This window comes from Falco naumanni, chromosome 12 (genome assembly GCF_017639655.2).
Source record: "Falco naumanni isolate bFalNau1 chromosome 12, bFalNau1.pat, whole genome shotgun sequence".
In the NCBI taxonomy this organism is placed as follows: Eukaryota; Metazoa; Chordata; class Aves; order Falconiformes; family Falconidae; genus Falco; species Falco naumanni.
This window is the reverse complement of record NC_054065.1, coordinates 44,241-47,305: the sequence shown is the minus strand read 5'-3', so window position 1 is coordinate 47,305 and position 3,065 is coordinate 44,241. Positions and strand designations below refer to the sequence as shown.

The 3,065-nt window shown below is 41.7% G+C and overlaps 1 long non-coding RNA gene across 1 annotated transcript; it reads left to right on the top strand.

Annotated features, from left to right (window-relative positions):
- Positions 1–1,496: 1,496 nt before the first annotated feature.
- LOC121096405 lies at positions 1,497–2,699 on the top strand. Its single transcript, XR_005830490.1, has 2 exons — positions 1,497–2,117; positions 2,263–2,699. It is a non-coding gene; the product is annotated as an uncharacterized LOC121096405 (long non-coding RNA).
- Positions 2,700–3,065: the final 366 nt, after the last annotated feature.

Sequence of the window (3,065 nt, the reverse complement as noted above, 5' to 3'; positions counted from 1 at the left end):
CACGGAAACAAACGAACCATTACTCTGCGATTCTCCAGACTGGAAATTTGCAAAAAGCTGTGTAGTGTGGTTTTCAGTAGTATAAAAAGCAAAAGCTCTTCAGGGTTTCAAGTACATCTTTGCAACAGCTGTGAAAAAAATGCAAGCATGCAGATTGTTCCATTGTATGAAAACACCTTCATTTACTACTTATTTGTCATATAGGGAATAAACTAGCAGTGACGACCGTTGGAAAGTTTTAGATGAATAAAAAAATCCTCCAAACCAGGAAAAAAACTGTGCTATCAGGTAGCTGCAGCTTTGCTGTGTGAGCTTAATATTCACGCAGAGACTTTTTCTAAATGCGTCACTTAAGGCAGGGATGGCTTCTAATTCTAAAAAGCCATTTGCCTAGAGCAGTCGCTCATGTGCCACATACAGGATTTTTATGCTAACACTATTAAATTTCCCTAGAAAATTTTCCACCTCCTTCAAGTAAATACAACCGATGTCCCTAACTGTCTCAGTTTCCTATTCCACCATAGGTTGCTGTATTTCAAAGACGAAGTTAACCAACGGCTGGTTACTAACCGAGGGCTCAAACCAATTTTTGCAGCAGTCAGGTAGAGAGTGGCCATTTAGTCTGGACCCACTGAAGTGCCAATGTAAATACAAACAAAATAAGGTCTATCAAACTTTAGATTCTCTAGCAAAACAACGGAAAGGATATGAAGAACTAGGTCTTGTCTACTGTCTGTTTCCCATATGTGTGGTGATCGGCTCCCTGGAAAACAAGAGGCTGGACTGGTCCTGGCTGTGCCCATGAGCTTGCCAGCTGAGTGCTAGGTGGTAGCAAGGAGAGCACCAGAGAAAAGCACAGACCCATTGACCCAGCACCACCGTTCTCATGTTCTTCATGCACGTGAGGCCTGTTAGCCATTGTACTTGTATTTATTCTAACACGGGACATCAGTCAACAGTCACAACACCAGTGGATTACCAGCACTTCTGTCATATGCTTCACATATAGTGTTAAAGGAGAAATTTACACAGACGTGGGTACCACTGGGTTTGCTTTAATCGCCCCTCAGAGCTGGGCCACCGCCCCAGCGAGTGGCAGAGAGCAAAGGGACACAGCACGGCTTATATACACTTATCAAATCATTAGTCAATGCCCGAGGCTTTTAGAAGTTTCCTTTGGTCTTGTCCATTCTGCAAATCCATCACCTGACCCTGTCCCTGTTGATTCATCTATTTGCTTCCAGTCTCTGCCTCGGTTCCAGGCTCCTCCTCGGATCGTGATCTTCTTTCTGCCTGCTTTAACTCACACACTCCTTCAAGCACACTTAGTCTTTGAGCAATTCCTATTCACATATACTGATTTTTTTTTCTTGAAACACCTGCGTTTCTGCGAGCACCTGTGTGCACAAGTTGATCATCTGTTGTTTCTCTGTTCTCCCAGTGATTAACTGGACTGGGTGTTAAACCAGCCTTGGATTAGGGCTGTACTGGGGACGAGGCCTGGTTCTGCCACTTTAGCTGCTTTAGCACTTTAAATTTCTGAATTCAAAACACATTTTCTTTAACAAGCAATACCAGAACAATGGAGAACAATTAACAATGGTTTGGTCACTGCTGTGACGAAATAATGACAATTATTATTTCTGGTGTAGGTTGCTGTATGTCATATTTATGAAACTAGGATTTGCCCGAAGAAAAATGTTCTATTTCACACCCACAGATGAGCTCCCTGAGATGAGCATCCACGTTTTAACAAGCCTTTACATCAAAGGCTGTAAACGAGCGTCAGTCTGCACAACCAGCTGGGAATCTTGTGTTGTTCCAGGCACATATTTTTGTCCCATTCAATACCTTGTCTGTGTGATTTGCCTTTTGTCTGTCCTGTGCTTTCCTGCTAAAGATTTATAGGCTTCAGTCTTCTGATACTGCTCCAGCTCCCGCATCTAATGCTCCTTATCTCTATCCGCTCCATCAAGGTGTTGCTGAAACAAAGAAGTCCAAGAGTAGCAGGGAGTTGCCTCCCCTTCAGGAGGAAGGGAAGAAAAACAACTTGCCACATGAAGTGCTGATCCATTTCACCTGTGCAAACAGGAAAGGAGTGAAGAAACAATGAGAATGTACGTGAGATGCAAAGACACAGGATTTCCTGGATAATATTACTGTATTCTGGTGTGTGTCGTGTCCGTGTCTCCCCCCCCGCCCGCCTTTCCCTTTTTTTTTTTTTAATTCAAATCACTATTCTGTTAACTCTTTTGTTTTTAGATCAAGCTTTAACATTCAGACCTGTAACAGCGTGGTTCCAATACGCCCTTGTTTTTGTACCCCATGGACAAAAATGCACTACCATTCTACAAGCACACACTTTTCCCATCTGAGAGGCGAACAAAACATCATGGCTATTGGAAAAGAGTAGCATAAAGGTAAAAGAGCCTAGGTGATATCAATTTAAGCTAGCTACGTTTAGGTTAAAAGAAAACTTCAGGCTAGGAAGAAAAAAAATATTTCACACGTGCATAATAGAATGAGCTTAACTGGAGAACTCTTTAGGGGGACCACTGAACTGAAAACCATTTAAGGAGTGGTCACAACACTTGCTAAAGGGCTCTTTTCCAGAAAAAAAAAAAAAGTTGTTGAGCAAGTTTTTCATCCAATGAGTTTAAAATTCAATGGAAATAAGTATTCAATCAGAGTGAACATTAGTCACTGGGCATGCCTTTTTATTTTCATTACGTCATCGCAACAATACATGCAATAGTTATAAATTTTGTGCATTTGCAAACCTGTTTTGATGCTGTTGAGGACACAGTTAACATTCTAGATTGGGGTGCAAATTTAGTGATGCTGGGTTTGCATTTCTTTTGGACACTGTATTCTTCCAGAAGACATTAATTCTTCTCTTCTGTCTCCAGCAATGTGCTGCTGACAGAGTACAGTAACCGACTCAAAAACAGCAGAAGTTTTCCCTCAGCTTGTGTCTTGGATGGATTGTTTTGAATCAGTAAGGAGGAGTTCTACTGTACTACCTGTAAGTAGATGTCCTAGGTTTTCTAGCACAGATCTATACA